The sequence below is a fragment of the Armigeres subalbatus genome, chromosome 2 (genome assembly GCF_024139115.2).
Source record: "Armigeres subalbatus isolate Guangzhou_Male chromosome 2, GZ_Asu_2, whole genome shotgun sequence".
In the NCBI taxonomy this organism is placed as follows: Eukaryota; Metazoa; Arthropoda; class Insecta; order Diptera; family Culicidae; genus Armigeres; species Armigeres subalbatus.
In genome coordinates this window covers 286,537,964-286,560,494 of record NC_085140.1, presented here as the reverse complement: position 1 = coordinate 286,560,494, position 22,531 = coordinate 286,537,964, and the positions used below count along the sequence as shown (strand labels likewise).

The following is a 22,531-nucleotide window of genomic DNA, read 5'->3' as shown; positions in this document are numbered from 1 at the left end:
TATGAACTTATGAAATATAGGGACCACCCTAATTTCACTACAGGAAAAAAAATCGTCAAAAAATATTCTTTTTTCCCAAGAACACTATATATCTAAAACTAATAGTTTTGGCGCAAACATTTTTGTCTTGCTAGATTCGACTGGGACCATTGTGCATTGGGTCGTATGAATAAAAAGTAGTAAGTTCAACTTTACTATATTTTCAGTAGTAAACGTCACTTGTGGAACATGTTCGTATTAATAAAAGAGACTTTACTATACTACACATTTCGAACATACTACAAACAACTGATTCGGTATGAATAAAACAAGAGTTTACTACTGATTTCTTGTAGTCTGCTCAAGACGTTGCTACTCATGTTTCAAATAGATTATTCATCAGAATCGAAGCGAATCGACCTTGTTCTTGAAAATAGAAGTCCAATTTAGGGAAAAGAAACAAAACAGACATGTCTTTTGTTGATTAGCCGCAAAAAAAAAAGATGAAATCATCATCGTCATCATGGGGTCTATTTTGTTTTGACGTTTCTCCGTGTAGTAAATGGTAGTAAACTGTAGTAAAGGCTAAGTTCGAATGTAGCATATGCCATAAGTTCGAAAATGTTTTTATTCATATCAAACATGTAGTTTTCTCTGTGGACTTTATTTTTGAGTAGATACTACAAGCGTTGAGTTTTGCTACTTTTTATTCATACGACCCATTGGGGAATTTACGATTCCCAACTTTTTTTTTCAATAGCGTGATGCGACGGATCCTTATTACAATACCACATTAAACTATGTCTACTAGAGTGGGGTTTTTCGTGTTTCCTCAGTTGCATCAAACACGTACAAATGAATTTAGGATGTACCTACTTATCGCCTACAGTTTGACTTTTGCACGAGGAAAAATGCGAAGTGAGGTCAAAGTCGGCCATTATGGCAGCCATTTTTAGACTCTGTAGTGATTGTCGCTAAGGCTGGAAACGTGAGGTCGTGAAGAAAACAGAATGTAGTTTTGTAACTGCTTTGTAAATGTTGGTGACTATTTTGTAAACGTGTGTCAATAATAATTATTATGTATGGTTTTTAATTATTATGCCAGTTTGAGGAACGTGTCTTATGACAACCACACGCTGGCTTTTCCCCCATTAAACTTCAATAAGACTACAGGTTAAATGAAGGTTACAAATAAATAAATAAGGTACTAATTCGCGTATCCACTATACGAAATTGAACAAAATGCCAAGGTACTTGCTAGTAGCATAGATACGTCCTCAGAAAACCTCGCCTAGAGAATTATTCGGGGCGTAAATATTTGGAATGCAGTAAATACAGCAATTATACAGATCATGTCGAAGCTGCAGCGTTGGTGGCGTATCGAACAACAACAGATGCAGTAGGCATTCCTATAAGGGCCGATGCCCACGTAGCGTTTTTTCAACGCTGCGTGCACGTGGCGTTGAAAACACGCAGGTGTGCATCGGTGCGGTGACGCTGCGTTACCGCTTTTTCCCGATGCACACATGCGTCCTTCAAACGCTGTGTGCACGCAGCGTTAAAAAAAACGCTACGTGGGCATCGGTCCTAAAGCAGTGGACTCCACGCTCGCCTCGGCAACAAACCTCCACTGCTGATGGTGCATGGAAATATAGACTGAAGAATCGCTCATGCGCGGCGGTGTTGCCTGGGCGTTTTTCTTCTAAATGAGTTGGCGACAGGAGATGTACGTTCATTGCAACTTCATGGGACATCATCCAAATTGTTGAGTGTTTTTGAATTGCCACGTGCGATAGCATAAGAGGAAGGCGTTCTCGATAGTCCTCCCTAAATCATTGCTTAATTGATGTCCGAGCGATCCGAAGTACACTCAACCCTCTTTTTACGGCAGTTTTTTTTACGTCACTTCGTTTTACGGCCTCCTTTTTACGGCACGTGACGTAAAAAGAATTTGAAACATTATTGACATCCAAAAGTAAGCCTATAAGGAGGCACTCTTAGAAACCCTAAGAACAAAGTAGATGCTTTGTATACACATCATTTGCCTTCAACAATTGTTCCGTTCCAGGTCATCCAAGAATTTCCTGGAGTCTACACGCGTAACCGAGGACCTAAGGTCTACAAGCGTGGCGAAAGAGCTGTTATCTATTGTAAAAAATGGTTTATGCCCAATTTGATATATTGAACCAAATTCCGTTCCAGGTCATACAAGAATTCCCTGGATTATAGGTCTTGAGGTCTACCCACGATACCGAAGGGCTGTTATGGTTCATGCTTTATATGATCTATTAAACCAAACTCAATATGCCTTAAGCAGCCGTTCCTTTCCTGGTCATCCAAGAATTCCCTAGGTTCCTCAGCCGCGGATTCATCCCAAATATGTCCTTCGAGTATTTGTCTTTCACTTGCGTCTCAAATGTAGGCATATGAGTTGTTCTAAGATCTCCAAATTGCCCTTGAGTTTGAATCAAATGGTCTGCCGAATCAACCAAGGCTTCCATGATGTCCATAGCTCCGGCAATGACCCAATTATGTCCTCTGAGTATTTTACTTTCACTTGCGTCTCAAATCCAGACATATGAGATGTAGTAAGATCTCCAAATCGTCCTGGAGTTTGAATCAAATGGTGTGCCGAATCAACCGAGGCTTCCATGATGTCCCCAGCCACGGTATCAACCCAATTATGTCCTCCGAGTATTTGTCTTTCACTTGGGTCTCAAATCCAGACATACAAGATGTAGTAAGATCTCCAAATCGTCCTGGAGTTTGAATCAAATGGTCTGCTGAATCAACCGAGGCTTCCATGATGTCCCCAGCCGCGGTATCAACCCAATTATGTCCTCCGAGTATTTGTCTTTCACTTGGGTCTCAAATCCAGACATATGAGATGTAGTAAGATCTCCAAATCGTCCTGAAGTTTGAATCAAATGGTCTGCCGAATCCACCAAGGCTTCCGTGATGTCCATAGCTGCAGTATCAACCCAATTATGTCCTCCCAGTAATTTTCTTTCACTTGCGTCTCAAATCCAGACATATGAGATGTGGTAAGATTTCCAAATCGTCCAGGAGCATGAATCAAATGGTCTGCCGAATCAACCGAGGCTTCCATGATGTCCCCAGCCGCGGTATCAACCCAATTATGTCCTCCGAGTATTTGTCTTTCACTTGGGTCTCAAATCCCGACATATGAGATGTAGTAAGATCTCCAAATCGTCCTGGAGTTTGAATCAAATGGTCTGCCGAATCAACCGAGGCTTCCATGACGTCCCAGCCGCGGTATCAACCCAATAATGTCCTCCGAGTATTTGTCTTTCAAATGCGCCTCAAATCCAGACATATAAGATGTAGTAAGATCTCCAAATCGTCCTGGAGTTTGAATCAAATGGTCTGCCGAATCCACCAAGGCTTCCATGATGTCCATAGCTGCGGTATCAACCCAATTATGTCCTCCGAATAATTTTCTTTCACTTGCGTCGTAAATCCAGACATATGAAATGTAGTAAGATCTCCAAATCGTCCTGGAGTTTGAATCAAATGGTCTGCTGAATCAACCGAGGCTTCCATGATGTCCCCAGCCGCGGTATCAACCCAATTATGTTCTCCGAGTATTTGTCTTTCACTTGGGTCTCAAATCAAGACATTTAAGATGTAGTAAGATCTCCAAATCGTCCTGGAGTTTGAATCAAATGGTCTGCCGAATCCATCAAGGCTTCCGTGATGTCCATAGCTGCGGTATCAACCCAATTATGTCCTCCGAGTAATTTTCTTTCACTTGCGTCTCAAATCCAGACATATGAGATGTGGTAAGGTTTCCAAATCGCCCAGGAGTATGAATCAAATGGTCTGCCGAATCAACCGAGGCTTCCAGGATGTCCCCAGCCGCGGTATCAACCCAATTATGTCCTCCGAGTATTTGTCTTTCACTTGGGTCTCAAATCCAGACATATGAGATGTAGTAAGATCTCCAAATCGTCCTGGAGTTTGAATCAAATGGTCTGCCGAATCCACCAAGACTTCCATGATGTCGATAGCTGCGGTATCAACCCAATTATGTCCTCCGAGTAATTTTCTTTCACTTGCGTCTCAAATCCAGACATATGAGATGTGGTAAGATTTCCAAATCGTCCAGGAGTTTGAATCAAATGGTCTGCCGAATCAACCGAGGCTTCCAGGATGTCCCCAGCCGCGGTATCAACCCAATTATGTCCTCCGAGTATTTGTCTTTCACTTGGGTCTCAAATCCAGACATATGAGATGTAGTAAGATCTCCAAATTGTCCTGGAGCTTGAATCAAATGGTTTGCCGAATCAACCAAGGCCTTCATGATGTCTCCAGCAACCCCAGTAACAACCTGCGCAGCACAAGTCAGACAATCATCCCAAGGAACATTTTTAGTTCTATAACGGTCATGAAAACCATTATTGGCTCTACATGACTTCGGTGAAATCAGCATAAAACTAAAATGTTTGTTGGGATGGTTCTAGCAATTTGATTGTGACTAAATTCGGCAATTCATATAGGCCATGCCCTTTTTGATCCATAGAACTAAAGTGAATACGGCTTCAACTATTGTTCCATTGCAGATCATCCATGAATATCATCCATCCCTGAAATATAAGCTTTACGGTCAACACGCGTAACCAAAAGGCTGTTATCACTTTAAAAAATTTTGCTCATACCCGTTTTGATCCATAGGACTAAATTGGATACCTCTTCAACTATTGTTCCATTCCAGGTAATTTAAGAAAGTCATGGAGCACTGGTCTTTAGGTCTACAGGATTATTATTTCTAAATGGTTCATCCCATTTTGATCCATATGAGATACGCATTTAACAATTATTCCACTCCAGGTCATCGAAAAAATATCTGAAGGCTAGACTTCGTGGCCGGGGACATAATGGAAGCCTTGATTGATTCGGAAGACCATTTGATTCAATCTCTAGAACAATTGGGAGATCTTACAATATGTTACATGTCAGAATTTGAGACGCAATTCGCAAAAATATCCAAATTCCAGGAAAATTTTAAGATCTTACAACACCTCATATGCCTTGATTTAAGACGAGTGAAAGACAAACACTCGGGGAATATAATTGAGTTGATACCGCGAGTGAAGAAATCATGAATGCCTTGGTTGATTTGGTAGACCATTTGATTCAAACTCCAGGACAATTTGAAGATCTTACAAAATCTTACATGCTGAAATTTGTGACTCAAGTGAAAGACTAATACTCAGAAGACACCGTGGTTGGGGGAACCATGGTAGCCTTGGTGGATTCATTAGACCATTCGATTCAAACTCCAGGACAATTTGGAGATCTTACAACACCTCATATGTCTTGTTTTGAGATGCAAGTGAAAGAAAAATATTTAGAGAACATATTGGAGTTGATTCCACGGCTTAGGACATCATGAAATCTTTGGTTGATTCGATAGATCATTTGATTTAGGCTCCAGGACAATTTGGAGATCTTAGAACATCTCATATGCCTGTATTTGAGACGTTAGTAAAAGACCAATGCTCAGAAGACAAAATTGGGTTGACACCGCGGCTGGGGACATCGTGAAAGCTTTGTTTGATTCGGCAGAACATTTGATTCAAACTCCAGAAAAATTGGGAGATCTTAAAACGTATAATATGCAGGTATTTGAGACGTAAGTGAAAGACAAATAATAGGAGGACATAATTTATTTGATATCGCTGCTGGGGGCACCATGAAAGCCTTGGTTGATTCATTACACCATTTGATTCAAACTCAAGGACAATTTGGAGATCTTAAAACACCTGATATGTCTTGTTTTGAGACGCAAGTAAAAGACAAATACTCAGAGAACATAATTGAGTTGATACCACGGCTTAGGACATCGTGAAGGCTTTGGTTGATTCGATGGACCATTTGATTCAAACTTCAGGACAATTTGAAGATCTTACAACACCTCACATGTCTTGTTTTGAGACGCAAGTTAAAGACAAATACTCAGAGAACATAATTGGGTTGATACCACGGCTTAGGACATCGTGAAGACTTTGTTGATTCGATAGACCATTTGATTCAAACTCCAGGACAATTAGGGGATCTTACAATACCGAATATGCCTGTATTTGAGACGTTAGTAAAAGACCAACACTCAGAAGACACAATTGGGTTGACATCGAGGCTGGGGACATCGTGGAAGCCTTGTTTGATTCTGTAGACCATTTGATTCAAACTCCAGGGCAATTTGGAGATCTTAAAACATCTCATATACCTGGACTTGAGACGCAGGTGAAAGACAAATACTCGGAAGACATGATTGGGAAGATACCGCGGCTGAGGACATCATGCAAGTCTCAGTAGATTCGGTAGACCATTTGATTCAAACTCCAGGACGATTTGGAGATCTTACAACTTCATACATGCAAGAATTGAAGACGGATGTGAAAGACAAATAATCGGAGGACAAAATTGGGTTGACGCCGAGACTGGGGACATCATGGAAGCCTTGGTTGATTCATTAAACCATTTGATTTAAACTCCAGGACAATTTGGAGATCTTACAACACCTTATATGTCTTGTTTTGAGACGCAAGTGAAAGACAAATCCTCGGAGGACATAATTGAATTGATACCACGACTTGGGACATCATGAAACCTTTGGTTGATTCGGTAGACCATTTGATTCAAACTTCAGGACGATTTGGAGATCTTACAACTTCATACATGCAAGAATTGAAGATGGATGGGAAAGACAAATAATCGGAGGACAAAACTGGGTTGACATCGAGACTGAAGACATCATGAAAGCCTTTGTTGATTTGGTGGACCATTTGACTCAAACTTCAGGACAATTTGGAGATCTTACAACACGTCATATGTCTTGTTTTGAGACGCAAGTGAAAGACAAATCCTCGGAGGACATAATTGAATTAATACCACGACTTGGAACATCATGAAGGCTTTGGTTGATTTGGTAGACCATTTGATTCAAACTCCAGGACGATTTGGAGATCTTACAACTTCATACATGCATGAATTGAAGACGGATGTGAAAGACAAATAATCGGAGGACAAAATTGGGTTGACGCCGAGACTGGGGACATCATGGAAGCCTTGGTTGATTCGGTTGACCATTTGATTCAAACTTCAGGACAATTTGGAGATCTTACAACACCTCATATGTCTTGTTTTGAGACGCAAGTGAAAGACAAATCCTCAGAGGACATAATTGAATTGATACCACGACTTGGGACATCATGAAACCTTTGGTTGATTCGGTAGACCATTTGATTCAAACTTCAGGACGATTTGGAGATCTTACAACTTCATACATGCAAGAATTGAAGACGGATGGGAAAGACAAATAATCGGAGGACAAAACTGGGTTGACACCGAGACTGGAGACATCATGGAAGCCTTTGTTGATTTGGTGGACCATTTGACTCAAACTTCAGGACAATTTGGAGATCTTACAACACGTCATATGTCTTGTTTTGAGACGCAAGTGAAAGACAAATCATCGGAGGACATAATTGAATTAATGCCACGACTTGGAACATCATGAAGGCTTTGGTTGATTTGGTAGACCATTTGATTCAAACTCCAGGACGATTTGGAGATCTTACAACTTCATACATGCAAGAATTGAAAACGGATGTGAAAGACAAATAATCGGAGGACAAAATTGGGTTGACACCGAGACTGGAGACATCATGAAAGCCTTGGTTGATTCGGTAGACCATTTGATTCAAACTCCAGGACAATTTGGAGATCTTATAACATCTGCAGGATTCGGAGAGATCTTACAATACCTCATGTAAGACGCAAGTGAATGTATTTGAAAGTATCCTAACTATCAATAAATTAAGTGAAATACTAGAAATTTTAGCAAAAATTCTTTTTACGTCACATTCGATTTACGTCCCCCCAATAAGTGACGTAAAAAGAGGGTTGAGTGTAGTATTATGATTTTTGGTTTTAGTACGTCGGGTCGGGTATCAATTTCTATGCCTACCCATCCTCACACTATTTATATCCTCAGGCATATGATTGTCGGTTTCCGTTTACACTTTCTCATAAGAAGGCTGACAATATAATTGACTGAAATTAAATTAAATAGGCCAAACATGTGTTTAATACTGTAATCCCGAATAATGTCTTTAAATTGCACGTAGAATGTACCGACGTTATATTATCTATGAAATGTTATCTATGAACTTGTTTCAAAAATGATTTTCCAAAGTTGTATACTTATCCAATGATGCTTGCCCAGCAAAAAACGATTTGCTGCAAGAATAATTTTCTTAAGATGCAAAACAGGTTTGCATGACACAATAAAATGGAACGTATTTTGAAACCAGATTCTGGAGAATTTAGAATCCAAGTTACTCATACATTTTATGTTACGTGACGTATTGAATAAACTATTCGGCCACTTGACTTGGCTAGTTGGGTGAAATATTATTACTCAAGTGGTATTCTACTATTGTTTGAACATAACAGCACTCGAACTAGTAGTAAAATGAACGAAAATAATAAGACTGTTACAAATGTTCCGAAAATATTAAAAGAGCAAAAATATTAAAATAAATGCAATTTAAAAACTGATCGAGTTTGTTTAACCCTATTTTTTGTTTAATGTTTCTCACGACCATACCAAGCACAGATGTAACGGAATTGTTTTTTTATGCATCGCCTCCGTACCCAATAAAAACCGCTACAAAAATGCGAGTTGAATAATTTTATTTGTTGGATAAAAGCAGGTCAAATCGTAAAATTATCATGTTAACAACATGTTAAAAAAACGAATGAATGAATTCGCAATCAGTTGATCAGAACCGTTGATTTTCATGCTTTGTTGTTTGTTTAACTTTTAAGCCACTCAATTTCTACCCATGGGCAGTGTGGGTCAAAAATAGATCAGGTATAATTCGAGCCTTCAATTGTGTTTCGGAGGATGGTTCGTACCCGGTTGTTATAAAACATGTGAACGCTAGACAATTCCGAAGTATTCGTAAGTCAATGTTTCGAGTTTCAGTGGTTCGTTTTGAGCTATGATTACAAGTGCTACCAGTGTTAATTCCGATGTTCCCGAATCGAATAAAAACTTCTTGTCGTTCACAAACATGAATATTGACGATTTCATGTTGCCAAGTCAGGAGAACTCCACCGCTCCCAGTTGTTATCAGCAAATGCAATCGGGATCCACGACGCCGCAATATGTCCCGTCACCGGCTCCATCGGGCACCAGCACGCCAGGAATTAATTCTGGCAATAATATCGTCACATCGTATTCACCTGCAAATTACTCAACGCACAGTCCAAGGATGTCCCAAAGTCCTTTGGTGACAATAACTAACCCATCTCCGCAACAGAGTAGACCTGCAAGCGCAAACTCATCCATGGGATATGAGCCAGTGTCACCGCATCAACCAACAATGCCGAGCCCCCAGGTTGCCACACAGCATCGATCATCAATGAGTAGTGTACCATCTCCTTCTATTGTTGGTCCTCAAGATTCTCCAATGACGTCGCCACTAGCAATGCACCAGATTTCTTACAACATTCCGAGCGTAACATCAGCCCAACCGCTACCAATGGTTGTGCCCCAAATCCCATCTCCTGTTAATCGTGTTTCTTCTCAAATAATTGGTAAACCAGCTGTTTCAGCGAAGCGTTCTCCAAACGTGTTCATGCAATCAAGAGCTCCCGTGCGACCAATGTCCCAAGAAGTACATCCTGCAACGAAACTAAATCAAATGCCAGCTGTTAGGGGTATGCATCCGATGAATGCCGCTACCATTGCGAGAATGGCGCCTTCAAAAAGCCCTTCATACAAAATATTTGAATTGAACAGACGACTCCAGGAACGACATCCCCAGAATGAAAGCACTTGGTGGGACTGCTTCGTTCGTGAATTCTTCGACGATGATGCAACTCTATTGGTGACATTATGTCAAGAAGATGGCTCAAATAACTTCAACTTAAATCGAGCCCTAATACCTCGTTTTTTCAAAAGCTTCTTCGACGCCGGAGCAATTGAATTATTTTTTAATCTACGCCACACAAAGGAATGGATGCAAAATAATTGCATCATGGTTGATAGCGAGCAATGCGCCATGGAAACACTATATTTTCATCCGATTTATACAAAAGTAATCAGTGAGGGTAGGTTGCTTTTGGAATTCAAGCCAGATGAAATCATGCGAATTAAATCTTGGCACTATACAGCACGAGGCTGGCAAGAACAAATCCCTCGTACAGTTCTCTCCGTGCAAGCTCAACAACCAAACCCCAGATTAATGCAACAGTGGAGTATGAACATTACCCGTCAAGGATTTCCTACAACAACGTTGAACCTGATGAGGATGTGCTGTATCCTGCAACCAATGCAACAATTGATGACGATGCAAAAGTCACTAAAAATAGACCCGAGAGAATGTTTGAAAAAGTCATTGGTAAACAACTGGCGCGGACCGGAGGAACCCATTATCCCTGTAATGCCGCAAGATACGGGTCGTCCCGCACCCAAACAACGTAAGAAACGCAAGAATGCAGCCGAGAAAACGGGACCCACCAACGCAAGAAAGAAACGATCGCAAGAGGTTGTAAGCCTACCACCGGTGATCGATCAAGCTAAAGTGATGGTTGTTGGCGAACCATCGATGATGGGCGGAACACTCGGGAACGGTGACGAGAGACATATAACCCGAATTGAGAATTCGCAGCCTACGCTGGCAACCATTGGACGGAATGGGAGTGCGAATGCGCACACCCCGTGGACAATGGAATACATGCTTTCTTCCATGCCGAATTATAATGGAAATCATCAGGGCTCAAATATTTAACTAAGTGAACACGACATTGGACAAATGCATCAGAGTAAGCTAGCCGTACAAACATTGTATTGCACACATGTGAATCCTGTGAATGAAATTTATAATATTAGTTATAGAAATGCTTCAAATAAAGTGAATTAGTTTCAAATTACCGTATTTTTTTAACATTTCCTGAGAAAATCTTTTTTTTTGTGTCTTTATTAGGGAGACTTTCAGCCCGAGGCTGGCTCGTCTCCGTCCTGAGAAAATCGTTCTACAGTCTCAATAGAAGTCATGTCATTTTAGATGCTACGATACTAACACCCACGATGATGCGAAATTGTGTCATGACTAAAAATTCCTATCGTTTCGATACCTTAAATGACACTCCCCACGGAATCCACACAATACATTGTATCAGAAAAATGATCAATTTTTGGCGAGACAAAGTTTGCCTGGTCAGCTAGTTTTGCTATAACGATCATGAATTTTTGTTTTCTTCATCTAAGGCAAAGAATTTATAACAACATTATTGCAGATATTGTTATTTGTAACACGTATTGATATAATTGTAATATAATTTTGTTATGACTAACTGGTTCGTTATCTAATAAGAACGATTTCTACAAACCATGATCAATAATAAATTATTGTATCCAAAAGTTTCACTATTTCAACACAAAATTGCTATTGCTTTATGATGCATGGACACTTATATTACAGGAAAGAGTCAAGCTGTTTTATAAAGCTAAAATTTCTCTCTACTACGATTCTCAATCGCCGTTGTAATGGTCAGGATCAGGAAACTCCCTCAAACCAATGTATGTTTATCCATCGAGGTGACGTTGCATTAATTTTATGACGGTTTCTTTTGTTCCGGAGGCAATTGAGCTGTGGGCTGGAGCTGACGCCGCTGTTTGACCGCAGTGGTATGATAAAGTTAAAGTCCGAAGACCGAGTGAGTCCTGAAATGGCACAACAGTGGATACTTGCACACTATCCATCCGTTCATCAATCGGTCGGTACTTTTGTCCCAGCACAATCAGTTTACTGATGGTCGTAAAGTAGCAGTACCGTCGTGCGGCGTTTGATTGGGCGACGCCCGCTTGGGGGAGGGATTGCTATTGACGCTACGCCACGATCCGTGCGATAGCCGATATGAGTGTCATAATCCCTTGCGGGTATGAACTTGATATTCTGTGATGATACACACTTGTTTCGACATTTCTACTGTGACCACACTGCTTGTGAAACATCAAACCTACATCACGGATGATTAATGAGATTTCGTATCCTTTATTCACTGTGAATGTGGATCTCATACAGAATGGCTAGTTGAGGATATAAACAAGAATTCAAATTCAAATTCTCATTCTGTTTTTTTTTTTCATGAAACACTATTTGCGAACATTTTGACGCTTGAATCACTTCCTCTATCTATTTTTTTAGGTAATAGATAGGTCATCATACGAAATGATTGATCAACTTTGTTTGATAGACATTGCTGAGTGTATTAAATCCATTGCTCAATAAAAAAGCAAATTTGCATCTCTGTGAAATATTTTGTAAGAAATGCGTAAAGTTTGTGTCTTTTGAATGGGTTTATTTATTTAAACCATGATTCAAAATAGTTTAAACATCTCACTGCCCATGATCGCATATTTATGACATTTGCATTTTTGGCGATTTTGAGATAAGCTCATGAATCATCTCCAAATTGCTAGTTCTTTCAGCTGACCATGTGAAATAAGAAAGTTTGTTCCAAAAAACTCGAAAAAACTATCAAGTTGTTTTGTAACATTGAGTGACTGCATAACCGTAACACTGAAAAACTTTATTGCCGGTACGCCATGTTCTGTGTACAAACATTTTCGCAATTAGTTTGCTTTCAAATACCAAGTAAAGGAAATGTTTCTACCAAAGATTCCAACTGGATAAAGTGTTTGTGCAATTTTTGGGAATTTTTAGAAAATCATTAGGATTTGCATAAGGACTGTTCATTAAAGTAAGTGGACACCTTTTTATGAATGGTTTAAGATTAAAACTTAACGAAAAATTGGTAATTTTCGCTCTGTGTGTAAAGACATTGTTTAATTTTGCAACACACCTGAACAATTTGGAAAAACCTTAGAAATTCCGAACAATAGGTCGGATCAGTTTATGAACTCGCAGATCAATTCAGCACAAATGGTACAGTGCATTTTGATGGACGACGAAATATACGTCAGATTGGTCACCAGTACACTTCCATGGCCACATTTTTTCAACGCTGAACAGAGGACAGATGTTCCTGATGACGTGCGGTATATCCGAACCGACAAAAATAAGGAAAAGGTTTTGGTATGGCAAGCAATCTGCTCCTGCGACTTAAACAATCAAAAAATAATAATTAACTTACTTTACTTATGGATCCTGTACAACTCCGGTGGTGCAAAGGGCCGACTTGAAAGATCTCCAGGCTGAGCGTTGCCCGGCTATCGCTTTAACCTGTTGCCAGGTTAGATTTCGGTCGACTTCTTTTATTTCTTTATTGAGGCTTCGCCGCCATGAGCCTCTGGGTCTGCCTCTGCTGCGATGTCCCGCTGGGTTCCAGTCTAATGCTTGTTTACAGATTTCGTTTCCGCCCCTACGTAGAGTGTGGCCGACCCAGCCCCACTTCCGATCCCGAATTTCTGTTGCTATCGGCCTCTGGTGACAACGACGATGGAGCTCGTTGTTTGAGATCCAGTTGTGAGGCCACCAGGCCCGAATTATATACCGCAGGCATCTGTTAATGAACACCTGCACCCGTTGAGTTTTCTCCACTGATACACACCATGTTTCGGTAGCGTATAACAGCACAGATTTCACGTTAGAGTTGAAAATTCGTATTTTGGTGCGTTCACTTATCTGCCTGTTTTTCCAGATATTTCTTAAACTCGCAAAGGCAGCCCTTGCTTTCTTGATCCGTGTGCCTATGTCGATCTTGGTACCGCCGTCTGACGCCATTTGGCTACCAAGATATTAGAAGCTTTCAACATTCTCCACTGGTTGCCCGGCTACTGTGAAACTGGAAGGAGTCACCGTGTCTACATCCAACGATTTGGTTTTGTTGACGTTGATGACTAAACCTGCCGAGGAGGAGCGCTCGGCAAGGTTGTTGATCTTACTCTGCATATCAAAGCGCCGTTGCGCGAGGAGTGCAACGTCATCAGCCAATTCGAAGTCGTTTAGGTGCTCCATGATTATAGGCTGCTATAACAGCCCGCGGTTTGGTTCACGGTCAATCGCATCTACCAGAATCTCATCGATTACGATGAGGAACAGTAACGGTGATAGAATACATCCTTGCATCACACCAGCTACGACCCGGATAGGGTCGGACAGGACCCCATTGTGCAGCACTCTACACGAAAAGGCCTCGGACTGTGCTTCGATGAGGTCGATGATTTTCTCAGGAACACCCTTGCGTCTCAGGGCGCCCCACATATTCTCGTGATTGAGACGGTCGAAAGCTTTTTCGTAGTCAATGAATACCAAGTAAAGGGACTCATGGAATTCGTTGACCTGCTCCAGAATGATACGGAGCGTGACAATATGGTCCACACAGGATCTTCCGGCACGGAATCCGGCCTGCTGCCGCCGGAGAGTCGCATCGATCTTCTCCTGAATCCGGGCTAGGATAATTTTGCACAGAACTTTGAGAACGGTACACAGCAACATAATGTCTCACCCTTTTTGGGCACCTTCACTAAGATACCTTGCATCCAGTCGACCGGGAAAGTTGCGGTGTCCCAGATATTACGAAATAAACGATGCAGTAGTTGAGCGGATATCATGGGGTCAGCTTTGAGCATCTCGGCTGATATGCGGTCGACCCCTGGGGCTTTATTCGATTTCATGCTTTGGATGGCTGTTTGAATCTCTAGCAGTGATGTAGCATCGGTATTGACGCGTGTAATACGTCGGATCCTAGGCAGATCATGCCGAGGTGGTGATGGCCTGGCTTTTTTAGTGTATATTGTGAAACATTCAACGATGGCGAAAGAAAATCATTTGACATCATTCTAAAACATCGGTTCTTTTCTTCGCATTTGAAACTGCTGTCTGAAAATCATCCATAGTTATAATAGGTGTTCCTCGCGGCATGCGAGCCTCTACGGGTGCATGAAAGCTATCAGCTGCCATGAAAGTGTGACCCATTTCGAAATATTTTAGAACAACTTCTTGTTCTCCTTATTGGCATTACATCCCCACACTGGGACAGAGCCGCCTCGCAGCTTAGTGTTCATTAAGCACTTCCACAGTTATTAGCTGCGAGGATTCTAAGCCAGGTTACCATTTTTGCATTCGTATATCATGAGGCTAGCACGATGATACTTTTATGCCCAGGGAAGTCGAGACAATTTCCAATCCGAAAATTGCCTAGACCGGAACCGGGAATCGAACCCAGCCACCCTCAGCATGGTCTTGCTTTGTAGCCGCGCGTCTTACCGCACGACTAAGGAGTGCCCCTCCTTAGAACAACTTCTTGAACATGTATATCTTTTGAATTGATTAGCAGAATCAAATACAAGCACAAATTCCAGTTCTTGTTTTGAGCAGAGCAGTTTGGTTTGAGCAAACAATTTGGTTTTCGTCATTGAAACGGTTGATGACTCTGCCGAAGCAGCTGAGTATGTCATTTGATGACCTTCCAGCGGTTGGCTCATCCCAGACACAAGCAATCACGGGGTACATTTTTGCATAATCGCCAACTGGGGCAAACGTTTCATTGAAGACCTCTGCGAAAAAACTATCAATTTCAAACCTTCAAGGCGCGGGATTTGTACAACATAAAAAAAATCAAATAAATAACGTTAATGACAAATCATGGATTCTTTCTACATGTCTAAAGGACAAATTATACGAATCTACGATTTATTTTATTTTTTCTTGGAAAATAAAGTTTCTCATAATCGATTCAAGTACCCAAGAAAACTAAAAACGAGCTTAAAATTAAGACCAACGTTCGTGTGTCTGTCATAATACAAATGAGAACTCAGATAATTGCAATGACACGTGCTTGTCTTATCGAGTTGCAAACAATGTCAAAAAATCACACAAAATCATACCTTTTGGAGATCAACCGCCAACACAACGCATCCTGTCTGCTCTTTTTCTGACTAAAGAAATATTGAGGCGTTTCAATATTCGACAGTAGAATTCGTAGCTGACTTGCAATTGAGGATCGTGTGTTTTCTTATATTGATCATACATTATTTTCATCGATATATCTGATGGCAGATACAATTGATTAGGGGCGTGTTTTCTTCTATAGTGAGATATAAGGGTATCCAATCATGGTTTGAACTAGTGAAAAGCGTATCATGGTTTGAACCATTTTGAAATCAGTAGAAATTACCATCTCATTGGCAGGAAATGATCCTAAAACAGTATGAATGGCATATTTAGGTATACTGGAAGTGATAGAGTTTATTTAAACACTAGCTTTATGTACCCGGCCTTGCTCGGAGTTGCCAGTTTGGTTTGCAGTTCTTTTTCACAATCGAAAAATAATAAAACCAATTGGTTAACAGGGTAATTGTGTTTACTTGTTGATATCATTTGATTAAAAGAAGGCTTTTGGAAATATTAACTGATTTTGAAGAAGGGATTGTGGGTTTGAATAGCCTTATTCCGGGCAAACGTCTATTTCTAAAGAAGGGAAAACATCCACCAATGTCTTATTCCGGGCAAACGCATATTTTTAAAGAAGGGATCACACCCACCATTGCCTTATTCCGAGAAAATGCCTACTTTTAAAGGAGCAATCACATCCACCATCCCGAAGGAAACACATTATTCATTGCTTTTCACTGGGCAAACTATGATTCCGATGAAGGGTAACAATTATCATTGCTTTATACCCAGCAAATGCATGCTTTATATGAATTTTTTTTCTGATGATGTTCAGTGTTATCCCATATTCACTTCATGTTAATTGACCTTAGGCCAAATAGTGTTATGTTAATGGCCTGCTTCATTCAGGGTTATGTCATTCTAGGGTAAATGTTATTGTCGAGGATTTGCTATTTTTGAAGAATTGTTTTCGGAGCATTGTACAATGTCAAAGAACCTCGGATGAACTAAATAAGAGGGATTTTAATTTAAGTCGTTTTCTATACAATACCCAACCTCAACATTCTCCCGCATTTCAAATACTCCTCCCAGCCTCTCTAAAATAATTTCCTTTGGGTAAACAATACGTGTTTAAATATTTGGTTTGAATTCACCCATGCGATAGAAAGGTATACTAAACTGTTCGTTTAATAAATATGCCTTCTCTCGTTCAGCTATGACAGTCCTTCCTAGCCTGATATAGTCTTCCTTAGACAGAGAATATGGGTTCCAAATTTGGTGGACATCGGTAAATGGGTTCAGAAGTTATGCTGAATTGATCGCTAACTAAACAATACCCCTCGCAACCACCCCATTTTAAAAGCACCTACCAATATCCACTAAAATCGGTTCCTTAGGACAGACAATATTTGATACAAATTTGGTTCTAATCGGTCATGGGGCCCAAGACTTACGTTGAGTTGATCGATTGTTAAACAATACCCTCCCACATACCATCTCTTATTCCCCAAAGCGCATGCCTAACCTAAGAATGTGTGTTCCAAATTTGGTTCAAATCGGCTAAGGGGTTCAGAAGTTACACTGAGCTGATCGATAACTTGGCAATACCCCTTCCCCCTTACCCTCCCCTTTTCCGAAGAGCATCCCTAACCCTGGGGTTCAGAAGGTACACTGAGTTGATCGATGACTAAGCAATACACCTTCCCCCACACCCTCCCTCTTTTCCGAACAGCATCCATAACTCCCCTATCGTCGTCTCCTTAAGATAAGGAATGTGTGTTCCAAATTTGGTTGAGATCGGCCAAGGGGTTCAGAAAGTACACTGAGTTGATCAATGACTAAGCAATACCCCCCCCCCCACCCCCCCCCTTTTCCGAACAGCATCCATAACCACCCTATTGTCGTCTATGACTAAGCAATACCCCTACCCCCACTCCCTCCTCCTTTTCCAAACAACATCCATAACCCCCCTATCGTCGTCCCCTTAAGATAAAGAATGAGTGTTCCAAATTTGGTTGAAATCGGTCAATGCGTTCAGAAGTTATGCTGGAACATACATACAAACATACATACAAACACTGAGTTTTATATATATAGATTCGTACATACTGTTTAAATAATAAAATAAAGCAATTTAAAAACGTCCTGAATTGTCGCTAAATCCCCCCCACCAGTGACATAATTTCAAAAAGCTCGTAAACGATGCATTTTATGGCACAGGAGTGAGATCAATATATCAAAAGAACGCTATTTTTATCTGTAATCGATTGACATCATCATACAATTGAGAAACAGTTTTAAATAGTCAAAATAGTAACATTTATACAAGGTAAAAACTGATCATGGTTTGAACTAAATTCGTACCATGGTTTGAACTTGTAAATGCAGTCATGTTCAGCTACTGTCCGCTAGGAGCGCTGCATGCGTCTAGCAGGAGCATTTTGTTTACATTTCCAATACGAAAAAATCGCAATTTTCATATAGGGGAATGACGGCTTTGGCAGGTTTTGTTCTATTATTGGCAGGGGGGTTTTTTATGACTGATAAAGCTCAAATTTGGCTTATACATTCTTTGCATATCAAAGAATATTGTGGCCCAATTTTTTAAAATTTGGTCGACAAAAACCCCCCTGCCAATAATAGAACAAAACCTGCCAAAGCCGTCATTCCCCTATATGAAAATTGCGATTTTTTCGTATTGGAAATGTAAACAAAATGCTCCTGCTAGACGCATGCAGCGCTCCTAGCGGACAGTAGCTGAACATGACTGCATTTACAAGTTCAAACCATGGTACGAATTTAGTTCAAACCATGATCAGTTTTTACCTTGTATAAATGTCACTATTTTGACTATTTAAAACTATTTCTCAATTGTATGATGATGTCAATCGATTACAGATAAAAATAGCGTTCTTTTGATATATTGATCTCACTCCTGTGCCATAAAATGCATCGTTTACGAGCTTTTTGAAATTATGTCACTGGTGGGGGGGATTTAGCGACAATTCAGGACGTTTTTAAATCGCTTTATTTTATTATTTAAACAATATGTACGAATCTTCTATCTATCTATCTATCTATCTATATATATAAAACTCAGTGTTTGTATGTTTGTATGTATGTTTGTATGTATGTTCCAGCATAACTTCTGAACGCATTGACCGATTTCAACCAAATTTGGAACACTCATTCTTTATCTTAAGGGGACGACGATAGGGGGGTTATGGATGTTGTTTGGAAAAGGGGGAGGGAGTGGGGGGAGGGGTATTGCTTAGTCATAGACGACAATAGGGTGGTTATGGATGCTGTTCGGAAAAGGGGGAGGGTGTGGGGGGAGGGGTATTGCTTAGTCATCGATCAACTCAGTGTACTTTCTGAACCCCTTGGCCGTTCTCAACCAAATTTGGAACACACATTCCTTATCTTAAGGAGACGACGATAGGGGAGTTATGGATGCTGTTCGGAAAAGGGGGAGGGTGTGGGGGAAGGTGTATTGCTTAGTCATCGATCAACTCAGTGTACCTTCTGAACCCCAGGGTTAGGGATGCTCTTTGGGAAAGAGGGAGGGTAAGGGGGAAGGGGTATTGCTAAGTTATCGATCAACTCAGTGTAACTTCTGAACCCCTTAGCCGATTTGAACCAAATTTGGAACACACATTCTTAGGTTAGGCATGCGCTTTGGGAATAAGAGATGGTATGTGGGGAGGGGTATTGTTTAACAATCGATCAACTTAACGTAAGTCTTGGGCCCCATGACCAATTTGAACCAAATTTGTATCAAATATTGTCTGTCCTAAGGAACCGCTTTTAGTGGATATTGGTAGGTCCTTTTAAAATGGGGTGGTTGCAAGGGGTATTGTTTAGTTAGCGATCAATTCAGCATAACTTCTGAACCCATTTACCGATGTCCACCAAATTTGGAACCCATATTCTCTGTCTAAGGAAGACTATATCAGGCTAAAAAGGACTGTCATAGCTGAACGAGAGAGGGCATATTTATTAAACGAACAGTTTAGTATACCTTTATATCGCATGGCTGAATTCAAACCAAATATTTAAACACGTATTGTTTACCCAAAGGAAATTATTTTAGAGAGGCTGGGAGGAGTATTTGAAATGCGGGAGAATGTTGGGGTTGGGTATTGTATAGAAAACGACTTAAATTAAAATCCCTCTTATTTAGTTCATCCGAGGTTCTTTGACATTGTACAATGCTCCGAAAACAATTCTTCAAAAATAGCAAATCCTCGACAATAACATTTCCCTAAAAATGACATAACCCTGAATGAAGCAGGCCATTAACATAACACTATTTGGCCTAAGGTCATTTAACATGAAGTGAATTTGGGATAATACTGAACATCATCAGAAAAAAAATTTCATATAAAGCATGCATTTGCTGGGTATAAAGCAATGATAATTGTTACCCTTCATCGGAATCATAGTTTGCCCAGTGAAAAGCAATGAATAATGTGTTTCCTTCTGGATGGTGGATGTGATTGCTCCTTTAAAAGTAGGCATTTTCTCGGAATAAGGCAATGGTGGGTGTGATCCCTTCTTTAAAAATATGCGTTTGCCCGGAATAAGACATTGGTGGATGTTTTCCCTTCTTTAGAAATAGACGTTTGCCCGGAATAAGGCTATTCAAGCCCACAATCCCTTCTTCAAAATCAGTTAATATTTCCAAAAGCCTTCTTTTAATCAAATGATATCAACAAGTAAACACAATTACCCTGTTAACCAATTGGTTTTATTATTTTTCGATTGTGAAAAAGAACTGCAAACCAAACTGGCAACTCCGAGCAAGGCCGGGTACATAAAGCTAGTGTTTAAATAAACTCTATCACTTCCAGTATACCTAAATATGCCATTCATACTGTTTTAGGATCATTTCCTGCCAATGAGATGGTAATTTCTACTGATTTCAAAATGGTTCAAACCATGATACGCTTTTCACTAGTTCAAACCATGATTGGATACCCTTATATCTCACTATAGAAGAAAACACGCCCCTAATCAATTGTATCTGCCATCAGATATATCGATGAAAATAATGTATGATCAATATAAGAAAACACACGATCCTCAATTGCAAGTCAGCTACGAATTCTACTGTCGAATATTGAAACGCCTCAATATTTCTTTTAGTCAGAAAGAGCAGACAGGATGCGTTGTGTTGGCGGTTGATCTCCAAAAGGTATGATTTTGTGTGATTTTTGACATTGTTTGCAACTCGATAAAGACAAGCACGTGTCATTGCAATTATCTGAGTTCTCATTTGTATTATGACAGACACACGAACGTTGGTCTTAATTTTAAGCTCGTCTTTAGTTTTCTTGGGTACTTCGGTAATCGATTATGAAAAACTTTATTTTCCAAGAAAAAATAAAATAAATCGTAGATTCGTATAATTTGTCCTTTAGACATGTAGAAAGAATCCATGATTTGTCATTAACGTTATTTATTTGATTTTTTTTATGTTGTACAAATCCCGCGCCTTGAAGGTTTGAAATTGATAGTTTTTTCGCAGAGGTCTTCAATGAAACGTTTGCCCCAGTTGGAGATTATGCAAAAATGTACCCCGTGATTGCTTGTGTCTGGGATGAGCCAACCGCTGGAAGGTCATCAAATGACATACTCAGCTGCTTCGGCTGAGTCATCAACCGTTTCAATGACGAAAACCAAATTGTTTGCTCAAACCAAACTGCTCTGCTCAAAACAAGAACTGGAATTTGTTCTTGTATTTGATTCTGCTAATCAATTCAAAAGATATACATGTTCAAGAAGTTGTTCTAAGGAGGGGCCCTCCTTAGTCGTGCGGTAAGACGCGCGGCTACAAAGCAAGACCATGCTGAGGGTGGCTGGGTTCGATTCCCGGTTCCGGTCTAGGCAATTTTCGGATTGGAAATTGTCTCGACTTCCCTGGGCATAAAAGTATCATCGTGCTAGCCTCATGATATACGAATGCAAAAATGGTAACCTGGCTTAGAATCCTCGCAGCTAATAACTGTGGAAGTGCTTAATGAACACTAAGCTGCGAGGCGGCTCTGTCCCAGTGTGGGGATGTAATGCCAATAAGAAGAACAAAACCTGCCAAAGCCGTCTTTCCCCCTAGTTAATTTAGACGATTTTCACACATTTCGAGTTACTAATCTAATGCGAGAAGATGAATAGTAAAACAAATTTGCTTTTCTATAGATTTCCTCAGCGTTTCATGCATGTGATTAGTATCATATTAAGGAGCTGCTGCAGTAGTTCAAACCATGGTACGAATTTAGTTCAAACCATGAACAGTGTAGTTCAAACCATGGTACGAATAAAAGTTATGTAATTATTAAGTTTTTTCAATGAAACTAAGCATAAATATGGGCACCCAGGATGTTTTTAGAAAGATAATGAACTAAGCTTCCATATAAACTAGAAATCGCAATTGTAACATGTCCCTTTAATGAAATATATCAACTTTGTATTGACGGCTCATCTGAAACCCGCCATTTGGTTCAAACCATGATTGGATACCCTAGATGGATTGAAACTTAGGATGTGGTTTTTCACTGCATCGTATTTCGTGGTACTACGAATGTATTTGCCTCGTTTCTGTACTCTAGGCACATCGTCATGCTCATCAGTTACACAATGGTATAGAACATTTCTGT

General features: G+C 40.2%; 1 protein-coding gene across 4 annotated transcripts in view; it reads left to right on the top strand.

Annotated features, from left to right (window-relative positions):
- LOC134212362 (sodium/potassium/calcium exchanger Nckx30C) overlaps positions 1 to 22,531 on the top strand; it is a 252,361-nt gene that overhangs the window by 123,228 nt on the left and 106,602 nt on the right. The gene's annotated exons all lie outside the window — the stretch shown is intronic.